Raw genomic sequence first — 16,713 nt, 5'->3', positions numbered from 1 at the left:
CTGCCTTCATTTGTCAGAAAATTTCCTCAGGTTAATTCCATTAAATGAGTTTTGGTAAAATTCTAAAATTTGTTGTTACTTATTTCATGTGATTATCATTTCAAGCATACAACCACCGTTATAAAGTTGTTCGTAGGCACATAGTTTCCCATGTGACTTCCTACTAAATTAGATTTAAATTTTAGGATGACATAAGCCATACCTCTAAGGCCAAATCAATTTGCACTAACACAATAACTAATTGGTGTTAGACACATACTAGCTGTCTAAAAGAAGGTATTATTTGTGAGCGGGAACCACCAACAATGTAATAAGACACAATCAAGTTTGTTTATTGCTTAATTAATTAAAATCATCACAATACCCCCTTCATAAGATGAGTGAATTTCATCTACTCAACCAAATAGAAATGTCATGTATACAACTGTACATCTGTGCTCTATCTCCAATGCATTTCAAATGTGTAAAATTCTGTTATTATAAAATCATTCTAACACAATCATGTTAGTTCCCAACACAGTTCACTAAGATATCTCCACACAACCAATGTTAGCTATGATGCAAGCAGCAGGGTTTCCCCAGAAAAAAATGTGATATGTTTAAGCACTACTAAGAACATGGAAGTGAAGATAAGAATATAATAAAATTCCTAAATCAATTTACAAACACCTAGAAATTTTCAAGATGCAAAAATACACAAAAAATAGCTAAAGCATCAATAAATGGAACAAGGTATGGGAATGTTTAATGAAAGTTAAAGCATTCCTATAGGAACAATATAGATACAAAAGTCATGGCCACTTTGTGTGTGTTTCCAAACAGCCGCACAGAGCCTCCCCTTGTACTAAAAATAAAAACAAACTAAAATTGCCAGAACACTGTGCTTTCTTACAGAGGTCAGTGGATGAATCAGTTTGCTTCCATGTAATCTTCCAGCCACTCTTCAGCTGGGCTGCAAGGGTTAAACTAGCAACGTATGCCACTTCATCCTGCTACAACTTCTCAAAGATGCTAGAAAGGTTATTCCTAGTCGCGTCTACAACTACTAGCTCCATGGATCCAGATCTGTCTATAGGTACAGCTCTCACAGGGTCGAGTGATGGACATTTCATAATAAGCAGGTGGCTCTCACACATCAGATAACCTTTTTAATCCTGTTGTGTCCATATGGTCTCCTAGAGTTGTCTGCCAATTGACCCCGGGAGAGCACATCCAGTGAGGGAATGCAACACCTCAGTTTTCTTCACAGCCATGAAGCAGACAGAAAGCATATATCTTTCTCATAGTCTCTTCTGATTTCTTTCAAGATCCAGGTGTATTCTGTTGAGGTGGTGGAGTGGTAACATTCTTATCCAGTGAGATAACCACTGAGGTGTAATTCTGCCACCCATAAATTTGAGTGTCTTGTTGCCTTGAATTATCAGATCCGCAAACTTTAGACCCAGTCATTTTGGACCTGGAGACACCACTTGTATTTTTGTTGCTTCAGGGCCAGCTAAAGAAGCACAGCTGGACCTTGTCTGACCTGTGCAGCAGGAGGGCAGGAGCATATATTGCTGCCCCAGACAGGCAACAGACGTGCCTGACCAATCCCTCTGACTGAATATATCTGTGATTTTCTTCTACGAATCAGGGCCAATTGCCATGAAAATGACCCATGAGTCCATGTAATTATTCTCTAATTTAGAATAAAACTCATATTTGCATGAATTTGGTGCATGGATAGTGTAGAGGAATGAATATTTCAGCAAGCTTGTACTTAGGGCTTTGTTGTTACATTTCATGGGCCTAATCAATCTTGAAGTCTCACCAAAACATAAACCTCTTTTAAGTACTTCCTAACTTACTGAAACTGTCCCTTTCCATGGGTTTCTATTAAACCAAACTACCATCTCAAAGGCTGCAAGTGACATCCTTGGTACAACCATATGGAAATGAGAAACCTTACCCTCACCCTGATCTGAAAACAGCTTCTCCTCCTGCTCTGGTAAGAGAGAAATGTCTGTGAGCATTCACTAGAGGAAAGGCTTCCATCACTTGGTTCTCCTTATGGCATTTAATTGTCAAAAGGCAGGCCTCTGTTCTGGTCGCTTGTGACGCCATTGCCCCGTGTTCCCTTAAAATGGCTCATTACAGATAAGGGTATCATGATTGACCCACAAACATCAGCTGGCCTTAGAAGTTGGTGTAATGTTTCTTGGCACCAAATTTGCACTCCTAATTTGGATGCTACTTACAGTCATTGGATGAAATGAAAGCCACCTTAGCTGCTTTACTATTTCTAGTCTATCAGGAAGCAAAACATATTATTTTGAAAAAGTTCCCTTTTGGTTTCTACAGTGAACTGGATCAAACTGGCTGAAATATATCCCTTCACCTATATTGTGACAACCAAAATTTGGTAGGTATTTTTCCTAATATCTAGTCTGTCTCACCTTTATACATTAAGGCCTAGTGTAGAATTGCAGGTTTTGTGAAATGGTTAATACTTTTTTCTGGTATGTGTTTCTGGAAGGCTGCAAACTGCAGTCAGATAGACCTCAATGGTGTAACTGGAGCCACTATTTTCTAGTCATTTTTTACTACAGTCCACATGCTACATGCAGTTCCATGCCATTGGTGCATTTCCGTCATCAGTGTCCCATAGGTTTTTTCAAAGGTTAAACAAGTCCATTGGTTGTAGCCATCTTACCTCATGTTATATGGTCAGTACATACATAGTGTGGCCAGTAGCGGCCCATGCAGGCAAGCACTGTGTAGCAGGCGGGGGTGGTTGTGGGGAGGCGAAAGTGACAAATGACGGGATAAGGAATGTAAATTAAACAAAAAAATGAAACCACTGACCTTGCGCTCGCCACATTGCCGACTCGACAATGCTGCAAGCACGAGGTAAGTGGTGTTATTTATTCATTTATTTACATTCCCTATCCCATTGTTTGTCACTTTAACCATCCTTCTGTGATCTGCACCCCCCCGCCTCACTGCCCCACCGTGCTTACATGCTCTGGCCACCCCTGAGTGTGTCATTGAATAGCAGTGTCAAAGTGCAGAGTCAAAAAGATTAAAAATCAGTCCATAAAATGGCAAAACTTCTAGATAAATAGGATAGGAAAGAAAAGATGGCTGCATTAGTACGATATGACCGTAACCTTCTCTAATTATCTATGTCAGTAGTTAATCCTTGGCCTCCAGGGATGAAGTCTTCCTGGCCCATTTGGGTGGCTGCATGCCCCCTTCCCTTTTATCATATATTTTGGCTCCAGGGGATGTGGTCTCAGGTGCCCATTTGAGACCCCAGGGTTGCGCCCATGCCGCCTTCCCTAAATAATATGAAAATGTGAATGCAGGTTGTTTTTTTTTAAGTGTAGATCCCATGGAAGTCGTGCAAGTCTCACAAGAGTCCCACAGGATCAGGACTTTTAAAAAAAAAGAATTCGGTCCCAGGGCCTAGGGAGGCAGGTTATACCTAAACTGCCACCTAAATATTTATTTTTGACTAACCTCAGTACAGGATACTAAGTTCCCAAGTCCTGTAATGGCTGCCTGCAACATTTTTCCTCATGTTGAAGGCTGCCAATCAGAGCCCTGCTCCCCCGGGATTCTGACTCAATATTTTTCTAGCTTAGTATATCAAAGACTACTGGATGAATTTACATCAAATCACAAAGAGCACTATTTCTGGACCAAGATCTAGCTTCTTGCAAAATTGGGTGTAATTATATACAGCAGTTTTTGCGGTACAACTGCCTAAAAAGTCTATGAAAAATGCTTAGGTATTTCGTGTTTTGGGATCCTCTCTCTTTTACATACTCTGTTTGAGGGATCACACCAAAGCTGTCCATGAAGAAATGAAAAAGAGAAACATTTCAGAAAGATTTGTGAAACAGAGCCAAAGTTATCAGTAAAACAAAACAAAAAAGGAATTTCCTATGGAAATGCTAACTATAACTACCTAATGCTAACTATAACTACCCAATGGTGACCACCACATCTATATATATGTATATACACAACAGGGGAAACAGCACACAGCCCCCGCCAGTTACACCACAGCGCTCCCATGTCAATTTCACCTGCAAACTGCCATACGCGTTTCGAGCCCAGTTGGCTCTTGATCACTGGCTTCCACCATGGAAAACGAAACAACAGGAAGGTGCTATGTGGCCATTTTTATTTCGTCATTGTTACCGCCCCAGTGGGCGTTGCCCATAGCATGCTGGTTAATGTAGTCCTCTTGATAACTGGACTCAAATACAAAACCTTTGCTAAAGTGCTGCTGTCCTTGTTAAAATCAACCCAAGTGGGATAGTGTTGAAAAGTCAAAGTTATTGGAAATGACAAAGGTTACGCCGTAATGACATCAATATCGATCCAGGGGTCAGGCCCCCTCCACTTCAGAAAGCACCCGCGGTTGCGAGCACTGAATCCGCATGATATGCGGCGGGACTCCTCCTGCAGCCGGGCCGACCGCTGCATACAAAAGAAACCAGGTTGCCCAAGTGGAGTTGTCGCACGTGAAGGGGAAACAGCACACAGCCCCCGGCAGTTACACCACAGCGCTCCCATGTCAATTTCACCTGCAAACTGCCATACGTGTTTTGAGCCCAGTTGGCTCTTGATCACTAGCTTGCATCATGGAAAATGAAACAACAGGAAGGTGCTATGGGGCCATTTTATATTTCGTCATTGTTACCGCCCCAGTGGACGTTGCCCAGAGCATGCTGGTTAATGTAGTCCTCTTGATAACTGGACTCAACTACACAACCTTTGATAAAGTGCTGCTGTCCTCGTTAAAATAAACCCAAGTGGGATAATGTTGAAAAGTCAAAGTTATTGGAAATGACAAAGGTTACTCCGTAATGACATCAATATCGATCCCGGGGTCAGGCCCCCTCCACTTCAGAAAGCGCCCGCGGTTGCGAGCACTGAATCCGCATGATATGCGGCGGGACTCCTCCTGCGGCCGGGCCGACCGCTGTATGCAAAAGAAACCAGGTTGCCCAAGTGGAGTTGTCGCACGTGGAGGGGAAACAGCACACAGCCCCGCGGCAGTTACACCACAGCGCTCCCATGTCAATTTCACCTGCAAACTGCCATACGCGTTTCGAGCCCAGTTGGCTCTTGATCACTAGCTTGCATCATGGAAAACGAAACAACAGGAAGGTGTTATGTGGCCATTTTTAATTCGTCATTGTTACCGCCCCAGTGGACGTTGCCCATAGCATGCTGGTTAATGTAGTCCTCTTGATAACTGGACTTAAATACAAAACCTTTGCTAAAGTGCTGCTGTCCTTGTTAAAATCAACCCAAGTGGGATAGTGTTGAAAAGTCAAAGTTATTGGAAATGACAAAGGTTACGCCGTAATGACACCAATATCGATCCAGGGGTCAGGCCCCCTCCACTTCAGAAAGCACCCGCGGTTGCGAGCACTGAATCCGCATGATATGCGGCGGGACTCCTCCTGCAGCCGGGCCGACCGCTGTATACAAAAGAAACCAGGTTGCCCAAGTGGAGTTGTCGCACGTGAAGGGGAAACAGCACACAGCCCCCGGCAGTTACACCACAGCGCTCCCATGTCAATTTCACCTGCAAACTGCCATACGTGTTTTGAGCCCAGTTGGCTCTTGATCACTAGCTTGCATCATGGAAAATGAAACAACAGGAAGGTGCTATGGGGCCATTTTTTATTTCGTCATTGTTACCGCCCCAGTGGACGTTGCCCAGAGCATGCTGGTTAATGTAGTCCTCTTGATAACTGTATTCAACTACACAACCTTTGATAAAGTGCTGCTGTCCTCGTTAAAATAAACCCAAGTGGGATAATGTTGAAAAGTCAAAGTTATTGGATATGACAAAGGTTACTCCGTAATGACATCAATATCGATCCCGGGGTCAGGCCCCCTCCACTTCAGAAAGCGCCCGCGGTTGCGAGCACTGAATCCGCATGATATGCGGCGGGACTCCTCCTGCGGCCGGGCCGACCGCTGTATGCAAAAGAAACCAGGTTGCCCAAGTGGAGTTGTCGCACGTGGAGGGGAAACAGCACACAGCCCCCGGCAGTTACACCACAGCGCTCCCATGTCAATTTCACCTGCAAACTGCCATACGCGTTTCGAGCCCAGTTGGCTCTTGATCACTAGCTTGCATCATGGAAAACGAAACAACAGGAAGGTGTTATGTGGCCATTTTTATTTTGTCATTGTTACCGCCCGGTGGACGTTGCCCATAGCATGCTGGTTAATGTAGTCCTCTTGATAACTGGACTCAAATACACAACCTTTGATAAAGTGCTGCTGTCCTCGTTAAAATCAACCCAAGTGGGATAGTGTTGAAAAGTCAAAGTTATTGGAAATGACAAAGGTTACGCCGTAATGACACCAATATCGATCCGGGGGTCAGGCACCCTCCACTTCAGAAAGCGCCCGCTGTTGCGAGCACTGAATCCGCATGATATGCGGCTGGACTCCTCCAGGGGCCGGGCCGACCGCTATATGCAAAAGAAACCAGGTTGCCCAAGTGGAGTTGTCGCACGTGGAGGGGAAGCAGCACACAGCCCCCGGCAGTTACACCACAGCGTTCTCATGTCAATTTCACCTGCAAACTGCCATACGCATTTCGAGCCCAGTTGGCTCTTGATCACTGGCTTGCATCATGGAAAACGAAACAACAGGAAGGTGCTATGTGGCCATTTTTATTTCGTCATTGTTACCGCCCCAGTGGGCGTTGCCCATAGCATGCTGGTTAATGTAGTCCTCTTGATAACTGGACTCAAATACACAACCTTTGATAAAGTGCTGCTGTCCTCATTAAAATTAACCCAAGTGGGATAGTGTTGAAAAGTCAAAGTTATTGGAAATGACAAAGGTTACGCCGTAATGACACCAATATCGATCCAGGGGTCAGGCCCCCTCCACTTCAGAAAGCGCCCGCGGTTGCGAGCTCTAAATCCGCATGATATGCGGCGGGACTCCTCATGCGGCCGGGCCGACCGCTGTATACAAAAGAAACCAGGTTGCCCAAGTGGAGTTGTCGCACGTGGAGGGGAAGCAGCACACAGCCCCCGGCAGTTACACTACAGCGGTCCCATGTCAATTTCACCTGCAAACTGCCATACGCGTTTCGAGCCCAGTTGGCTCTTGATCACTGGCTTGCATCATGGAAAACGAAACAACAGGAAGGTGCTATGTGACCATTTTTATTTCGTCATTGTTACCGCCCCAGTGGGCGTTGCCCATAGCATGCTGGTTAATGTAGTTCTCTTGATCACTGGACTCAAATACACAACCTTTGATAAAGTGCTGCTGTCCTTGTTAAAATCAACCCAAGTGGGATAGTGTTGAAAAGTCAAAGAGATTGGAAATGACAAAGGTTACGCCGTAATGACACCAATATCGATCCAGGGGTCAGGCCCCCTCCACTTCAGAAAGCACCCGCGGTTGCGAGCACTGAATCCGCATGATATTCGGCGGGACTCCCCCTGCAGCCGGGCCGACCGCTGTATACAAAAGAAACCAGGTTGCCCAAGTGGAGTTGTCGTACGTGGAGGGGGAGCAGCACAGAGCCCCCGGCAGTTACACCACAGCGCTCCCATGTCAATTTCACCTGCAAACTGCCATACGTGTTTTGAGCCCAGTTGGCTCTTGATCACTAGCTTGCATCATGGAAAACGAAACAACAGGAAGGTGCTATGTGGCCATTTTTATTTCGTCATTGTTACCGCCCCAGTGGACGTTGCCCATAGCATGCTGGTTAATGTAGACCTCTTGATAACTGGACTCAAATACACAACCTTTAATAAAGTGCTGCTGTCCTCGTTAAAATCAACCCAAGTGGGATAGTGTTGAAAAGTCAAAGTTATTGGAAATGACAAAGGTTACGCCGTAATGACACCAATATCGATCCAGGGGTCAGGCCCCCTCCACTTCAGAAAGCGCCCGCGGTTGCTAGCACTGAATCCGCATGATATGCGGCGGGACTCCTCCTGCGGCTGGGCCGACCGCTGTATGCAAAAGAAACCAGGTTGCCCAAGTGGAGTTGTCGCACGTGGAGGGGAAACAGCACACAGCCCCCGGCAGTTACACCAGAGCGCTCCCATGTCAATTTCATCTGCAAACTGCCATACGCGTTTCGAGCCCAGTTGGCTCTTGATCACTAGCTTGCATCATGGAAAACGAAACAACAGGAAGGTGCTATGTGGCCATTTTTATTTCGTCATTGTTACCGCCCCAGTGGGCGTTGCCCATAGCATGCTGGTTAATGTAGTCCTCTTGATAACTGGACTCAAATACACAACCTTTGATAAAGTGCTGCTGTCCTCATTAAAATCAACCCAAGTGGGATAGTGTTGAAAAGTCAAAGTTATTGGAAATGACAAAGGTTACGCCGTAATGACACCAATATCGATCCAGGGGTCAGGCCCCCTCCACTTCAGAAAGCGCCCGCGGTTGCGAGCACTGAATCCGCATGATATGCGGCTGGACTCCTCCTGCGGCCGGGCCGACCGCTGTATACAAAAGAAACCAGGTTGCCCAAGTGGAGTTGTCGCACGTGGAGGGGAAACAGCACACAGCCCCCGGCAGTTACACCACAGCGCCCCCATGTCAATTTCACCTGCAAACTGCCATACGGGTTTCGAGCCCAGTTGGCTCTTGATCACTGGCTTGCATCATGGAAAACGAAACAACATATATATTTATTCATTTTAGATTTACATAAACAAGGAGAAAAAACCCTAGCAGTATATGGTTTATAGAAGGGTTGGGTCCAGAGGAGGTATGGTTACAGAAACCTAAGATGCCTATTTGACATTCAAAGGAGAATTTGAGTTTGAGAAATTGGTTTATCACCGTGGAATGAACTTTATGTCAAAAACCTTCTTTTGTACTAACACGTTATCCAAGGGAACCCAACTGGATTATGCTAGAGGAAAGTTGTTTGTCCTGATCATCAATGTAAAAGCACTACCATGCAATTGTCGATTTTAATGAGTGTCATAATGCATTTGCATTTTACTGCTGAAAAGTAGATTGTTGATCGATTGAATGTAGCCATTTGTATAATGAGGCATTTGCACTTTATATTTTTGAAGTTCACTTGAACTATCATGCACTTGCATCTTCCAACCCCCAAATCCAGCAATACACTAATATATGGTTATGATTTTTAATTGTGCAATAATGCACTTGCACTTTATTTGGATTCCAGTGATCATCAATAGATAATAGCATTAGCACTCTATTTGTATGAATTAATTTGAGCCCATCAATAACCACCAGCTCTGGTAATAATTTTAGACGTGACTATTGTTTCTATTTTGTGCAAACACTGCACTGGCACTTTAGATTAATTTCTTACTAATTATGATTCGAAGTGGTAAGAGGAATTATGCATTTGCACTTGTCCTGTCACTATGGCATTTCCCATTGTGGAATTCTGGATACGAAATAGTGTTTACATGTCCATACATTGATGACACAAGTTTAATGCACTGGCACTTTAACTAATCGAGTCTAAATGTGATAAAACAACATATTGATTGGTCCCTTGGAGATAATTCTCAGAACTCAAACCGATTGTTTCTTTATTTTTTATTTTTTTAGCAACATAAAAAACATTTTTTTTTAAAAATGAGTACATTTGAAAAACCCTTTGAAAAAAAGAAGAGTTTAAAGATATCAATCTCCATGGTGAGAATAAAGCTGAAAAACTCTCTATCAGCATTTAAACATTGTGTTTGTATAGTATGTTGTCTATGTCTGTTGGAACAGAAAATCATGGGACCTGTAGTTCTGTAATATAAATGAAGAAAGTAATGGCACTCATTGTGTGAGCGAGGCAGAGATGCCAAAACGCGTTACAGCAAAAGAATAAAAAGAATAGAATAAAAAACTTGTCAAGTTTGAAAAATCAAGCCCTTGTGTTGGTGTCTGGTTTTGATTGAGGAACTGGAGTTGGCGTTTATATATTCACTGAAAAACCCAAAGGTTAGTGAAAGGTTATAGAGTAAAAAAAACCTTTGGAATTCACTGAAAAAAACAAAGGTTACAGAGACGTTATATTTAGGCAAAATGTTCACTCATACAAAAACCAATTCATTTCATCAGTTATAGTTACCTGAGCTAACTATAAATTACGCCCCCGCAATGCACTGCCTATGACCTCACATATTACACCTCATGACATGGTCAGTGACATCCCAAATGACATCACTAATGATCATCAGTGTTTTTAAGAGCTTATGATTGGTAAACATATATACTAAGCTACTACAAACGTTAAATGTGCATACTAGGTGGACTACTAATGAGTGATACTACTTCTAACACATATGTGAGTGGCTGTGTGACAGTATGTATCTGTTGTGGGGATTCTGCTCAAGAACAGAAATATGCTTGGGATCATAGAACATCAGTATATATGGACTAAGTCTACCTCAGGACCATGTGCCCGAGTCCGACTAGCTACAGTGTCTCACTTGCCCTCCTACTCCTATCCAGAGAGACAAGTGAATTGACATCCAGAACAGAAATCACCAAAATCTCTTAGGCATCATGGTAACAGGATACACCTTTTTGCTCACACACTCATACTTGTCCACAATAAGATACGACGAGACACAAAGGAAGTTTGAAATGTAAATTGAAACTATTGTGCTCTGGAATGCCGTATATGTGCCACAATAACCATCAGCATGGTCAGTAAACCATATATTATGAAAAGCTCTGCCATATTATGAGGCAGATTAGCCTAGCCCCCCTCCCCTTCCACAGAGGCAAACTGATTATACAGCAAATATCTCTGAGATCAGTATCGGACCCCATACCTTAGCATACGCAGATCGATGTTCTACATCTCAGATACAGCCGTGATTGTCTCTCAGAAATCTCTTTCTATCTCTCTGTCTGTTACATTGCTGTGCGTAACTAGTTGACAAGGTTTACATATTCATAAACAACAGCTGTATTTCTGTGTTGTGTCTAGGTGCAAGTGTCTGACCAGAACAACATAACAAGGGACGTTGTTGTTTGACCTTGTCTACAGTGTTCAGACTAAATCCTAGGAAAGAACAGAACGAGAAAACAGCGGTGGGTTTTTGTGTGAAAATTTAATATAACACAAAGGCAAATGTGTTTAAATATAACGTTTTCAATGCTAATGTGGCCTGTGTCATACACTGTTAGGCTAACATAGGGAAAACCACAATGGGACATGTACTAAACACATTACATATTCCTGTGTGAGTGGCCGAATGGGTTTATAAGTGGGTGTGTGAGTAGCTATGTGGGTGAGTGAGTGGCTGTATTGGTGAGCAAGGGGGTGTAACAACGGCTGTATGGGTAAGTGAGTGGTTGTATGTGTGGATGAGTGGGTCTGTGAGTGTGTGGGTGAGTAGGTGTATGAATGGCTGTATGAGTGAGTCACTGGGTGTTTAAGTGGCTGACTGGAACTGTGGGTGCATCAGTCTCTCAGTGGGTCAAGAACTTAACCTCATCGCTGCTAGAGATGTTCCCCTGTTGTTCTGGACAGCAATAAAATGGGTGTGGTCCTGACGAGCTCAGCTCGTCATAAGCACACCAGCACTGTGCTGCATGACGAGCTGAGCTCGTCATGAGAATGGAAGGGGTTATGTGAGGCATACTTTTGACTTTGGTCAGCCCCTAAATATAAGAGATATTTTTGTAATGTAAGAATGTCAGATGTGCTGGGCATTTCGAGTATTTACACAAATAACAATATAAATACCACAATTTTATTATTTCTTTTATAACGCTTTTCAACCCTCGTATGAAGCGACTTAAAGAGAGGTCAATGCCTCATTTCCCCCTTTATTCAAATCCTTTCAAAATCAACATGGGAAAAAGTTTTGTCAGGCTCGAAGAAAGAAGCGTTGAATTTATCAAAATATTCTATTTGTAAAGCACCCAGATTCATCTGAAACTGCTTATAAACCCTGACAATTGAAGCCAACGTAATAGTTTTATTGACTTCAATAGAAAAAAAGCTAGAAATGGCCCAACCAGGATTCTCCCTACATAGAAAAAGAAGGGTTGTGAGCGAAAGAATAACATGCAGTGATTTACCTGGGCACATTACACATACATAAAGAAAACATTTAGGCACTTGTGCTTTCATCTTGCTTTTCAATTAAGCCAACTGATTACAGAAGGCAGGGCGCCAAGCTGAGAACACTGATGAATAAAAGTTAAACTGTTATGAAAGTGGACGGCTCGACAAACAATGAAACAGTTACTTTAGCAACACTGCTAAAGTCAACACCTATGCACCCAGACTCAGTCATAGGTTCTATGTGGGTGGTGATCGCTCTGGCCTCCTTCTGGCGAGTCAGCTACGGGGCCAACGCTAGGAGTCAAAGGTCTCCAAAATCCTGGATATGGAGGAAACGAGCGGATGGAGGACACACACATTGCAGATTCCTTTTGGGAATATTATCAGATCCTCACAAGGCATTTTAATGCAATAGGAGACACAACATCACCTCCCCCGCCGATGCTTTGTGCAGACATAGTAGCAATCCCCAAGCCCAGGAAGCACAGGACTCATTGCAACTCTTATCCCCCCATCTCCCTTTTGAACACAGATCTAAAAATGTTCACCGGGATCCTTGCCGCTTGGTTTGGCCCTCTCCTTCCTGGGCTCATAGACCCTGACCAAGCTGGATTTGTGCCCCAACAGCAGTGCAGCGACAACACAAGGAGGATCCTACATAAAATCGAAAAGGCCCATAGATACGCCGATGAAACAATGCTCTTGGAAATAGATGTTGAGAAAGCATTTGATAGGGTCCTATGGCCCTTTCTGGCGGCCACCCTGACCCACTTCGGCATAGTGGACCACTTTCAAAGGTGGATCCTCAACAACTGCTCCCACCCAACAGCTACCATCCGAGTCAATGGGAAATCTTCTGCTCCTTTTCCTGTAGCCAGGGCGACCAGACATGGGTGCCCATTGCCACCCCTGCTGTTCGCCCTGTACATGGAACCTAAGGCCCAGAGGGAGGGCACCTACCTTCAGATTAAAGGAGTCCAATTTGGTGGAGAGCCGCATACTGTAGGGTTATATGAGGACGATGTCATAGCTTCTCTAGAGGAACCCTCCACTTCACTATCCGCCTTCTTCGCTGAGCTAGAGGCGTTTGGCTTAGCATCTGGTTTAAAATTAAACATACAAAAGTCACAAGCTACAAAAAACAAGCAAAGGTGCACCACTCAAGAAAGAATTTCTTATCAAGGCTGTTCGTTGTGTTTTATCCAAATTGAAAATGAAATAATAAAAGAGAAAGAAAAAAAAGAAAAAACTGAAGAATTCTTTGTTATCTGGATATGGACAATTTATTTGCTCTTTTTGATAAAAAAAATTCTTTCTTGAGTGGTGCACCTTTGCTTGTTTTGTAAATTGTTAAGTTCCTATAAAGAACAAGTACTCTGACGGTGGGTACTAAACAGTGTGCACACAGCTCCCACTCAATACAGTAGGGTTATTACTAAACAAATGAAAAAACAGGTTAGCTGCTGGTAACCAGAAGGCTTCGCTGTTAGGTCTTTTTTTGTTTAAAAGTCGCACGCTCTCAACCTCACTCTTAAGCCACAGATACTAGAAGCTTTTTGACGTGCTTTGCCTCTACAAAGTGCTTCTGCATCTATTCCGTATCTGGGCCTTCAGTTAACACCTACCATTGCAGACACAGTTACCCTAAACTACCAAAAACTGACTCTACAAATCAAAACTGACCTACATCAGTGGCGATCCTAGCCCCTATCCTGGCTTGGATGCCACTCAGCCATCAAAATGACAATTCTCCCAAAGATCTTGTTTCTTTTTCAAGATCTCACAGCCTCCATTTTGCTGGGGACGCTAAATTCTCTACAGCAAGTAATGAATACATTTGTATGTCCACACCTTCGCAGAGACCTTAGCTATCGAACTACTGATGAGGGTGGCCTTGGGATTCCTGATCTCCTCCGTTATTACCAGGCAATCCAACTGAGGGTCTTTGTGGAATGGTCGAGGGCCGAATCCAAGATAAATTGGCTATTTATGGACTGGACCCTAGTGGGCCAGGCATTATGGGGCATCCCATTATTCCCTAAGCACGTGTGGCCTAAATCGCTATATCCTTCTCCCATAACTAAGGCATCATTGACAGTGTGGGATAGCCTAACAGCACAAAGGAGCCTCACCACCTTTCCCTCAAACCGCACTCCCATAGTTAATAATCCAGATTTCCAGTCAGGTTCTCAAGATCCTTTATTTCAAGTCTGAGGGCAGGCGAGCCTCAGATCAGTTGGCCACTTATTGGATCTAGAGGGCCCACTTCCCTTCAAAGCACTCCGTACAGACTTTACACTTCCTGAAAAGAAGCACTGGCACTACACCCAAGTATGACATTGGCTGCTGTAACCCTCTATCCATCCTGAGGCAGAAGGACCACTCACCTCCTTTGAAAACTGGCTCCTATTGAGAAATTCCGACAATTGACTGGTTTTGGACCTACACCATCTGATAAATTCTACAATAGAGATTCCCAAACCCAAGAGCCAGCTTTTCTGGGAGGCAGAAATTGGCATGGAACTCACAACCAAAGAATGGGGAGACATTTATTACAGGGCACGACACACTGCGTACAGCACGGCCTGCATTGAGACAGCCACAAAGATCGCAACTTATTGGTACTGCACACCTTGCAGGATTCAAAAATACAATCAGTCCAGGTCTGCTGATTGCTGGCGACAGTGCGGCTCCCATGGTACACTATTACACATAATATGGGACTACCTGAAAATTAGGCCCTACTGGGAATAGGTGCTCATGGACAGAGACAACCATCTAGACGCAGAACTCCCTAGATTCCCAGACTTCCGAATCCCCTCCATTTCCCTCTTCGGTTTTTATGAGGTAAACAAATTGTTTAGGCGCTATGTGCGGTCCTGTAAAACATCCTCTCACACTGGGGTACTGCACAAAATGAAGCACTTGGGCTGGGTACACCGGCTGTGGTATATAGTAGGGATGGAACAAATCAGCTTGTGGTTAGCTAATCAGGGTTCGGCATTCTCCACACTATGGGCACCATTCTTATCATTGTTAACATCAAATTTCTGGAGCTCCCAAGTCCCAAATATCTTCGATTGTAACGTCTACCCGAAGCTGCACAATCCCCCGACACTGATTAACACTAACAATACACCCTCTAAGAGAGACACTGCACGTTTTTAGCTTCTCTTTTCCTCTTCCCTAGTCACCAGGTCCGAGGATGGGGGTGGGGGGAGAGGGTTCTTTTCTAGGATATGTTATATTTTTCTGAGCAGGACCCCCCTGTGTAGTTGGGTCCCGATACGCATTCTTAAAAATGCTGTTTTCTCTTTTCTGATTTGTTAAAAAATATTATAAAGAAATATAAACCATAAAAGTCAACAACTCCTAGGAAGGGCAAACCACAGAAGAACATTTATGAGAGGAAATATCTTCTACCATCTTCTGTAAGACTTTGTAAATACAATACCTCTGAAGCAATGAGACGTTTACAATATTTATGCACAAGACATTATTGGCAGCCTCAGTCCTGAAATACTCATTATCTTCAATATTTTGATTTTTTGGTACACATTTCTCAAAGTGCTGCATGTGATACCTATAGGGAGCAGATGACATCACTAAATGCACTTTAAAATTATTTTGAAATACGCATTTGGGATGTGGTTTAGTGGCTACATTGAACTGTTCGAAAGAGGATACGTGAGCCCAACTCTCCACATTTGCCATTAAACCAAATGTCTGTGATCCTAGGAACCTCTTGTTTATCTCCTAGCTAAGATTCACAAACATATGGGGGGCGTGGCTTGGCCGGCTGCAAGATGGCCGCACACTGAGTGGGCTATGCCGGCCAAGCATTAACATCCAACATAATTCTGCCGTCAACCTTACCACCGCTGCACTCAGAAGCTGATTTCTTGCTGCCGATTCAGTGCGGAGCAGCACCATTGTGTCGCCGTCTTCCAACTGGGCCCTGTGCCGGAGCTGTGACATCCTCTCCCCAGATGCCAGGCCTGCGCCCTTTGGTCCGCATGGTCGGACCTTCCTGTTGGTGGTTGCCTGCGGGAGCCTGGAGGCTGCTGTGATGCTGCTGGATGGCCGCGGGTGAGTGGGGCTGCTGCCGCGGCACCTCGGGTGGGGTAGGGGGCTGATCTGTCTCGCCGGGCCCGGTGCGCTGTTAGGGGGGTGCCTGATCTCCAGTGCGCTCTGGGCACCTGCGCGGCCGTCGGAGGTGCACGGGCTCGGTCTTGTGGACAGTGAGCCTCCCGCGCCACCCCGCTTGTCTTGCCGTGACTAGCGGTGCTCCGCTTCCCCCGGCTATCTTTGGTGCCCTCCCGCTGCGCGGGCGCGGCCCGCTGCTTTCCGCGACTTGTCTGACTCCTGCACCAGCCTCCTTCCTCAGCTGCGGACCTTGCCTGCTTTGTTGGGCCCCGATTTCATTGCGGCCCTGACTGCCTTTGGCCGGCTTCTTCTCATCTGCCTGCCCGGACTTTCCTGCTGCAGCCACGCGGCGGAGCTCACCTCAGCCGCCCCTGGGTCTATTGTCTCCCTCGGAGGGGCCGCACTACTACTGGACATGCTGGGCCTGCTGGATTCCTGGGCCGGGCCTCCTCTGAGGTGACCGCGGTGAGCGGTTGGTCATCGCTGGACGCTGTTCCGGT

Source organism: Lissotriton helveticus, chromosome 11, assembly GCF_964261635.1.
Source record: "Lissotriton helveticus chromosome 11, aLisHel1.1, whole genome shotgun sequence".
NCBI lineage: Eukaryota > Metazoa > Chordata > Amphibia > Caudata > Salamandridae > Lissotriton > Lissotriton helveticus.
This window is presented reverse-complemented; position numbering follows the sequence as displayed.